Below are 249 nucleotides of genomic sequence, written 5' to 3'. Positions count from 1 at the left end.
TGTTCCTTCACAAGGTCAGCTTTGATGGAGGGTAAGGAATCTCCGTCACCCAGGCCTCCCTGTCCCGTAATGGGCAGGGGTGTCCCGTGGGACTGGTGAAAGACTGACACACAGGTTACCAGTATAATGTCAGAAACCTACAGAATGTCGTTGTGTCATAAAACGATGGCGTTTTTTAGAGCAGCCATAGAATTCATCTTTCAGACCTGCATAGTTTCATAGTTAGTAGGGTCAGAAGGCACCTGAGCA

Source organism: Gavialis gangeticus, unplaced genomic scaffold (genome assembly GCF_001723915.1).
Source record: "Gavialis gangeticus isolate Ggan-Ray unplaced genomic scaffold, GavGan_comp1, whole genome shotgun sequence".
Classification (NCBI taxonomy): Eukaryota; Metazoa; Chordata; order Crocodylia; family Gavialidae; genus Gavialis; species Gavialis gangeticus.
The sequence above is the reverse complement of the archived record's forward strand: the minus strand, read 5'-3'. Positions refer to the sequence as shown.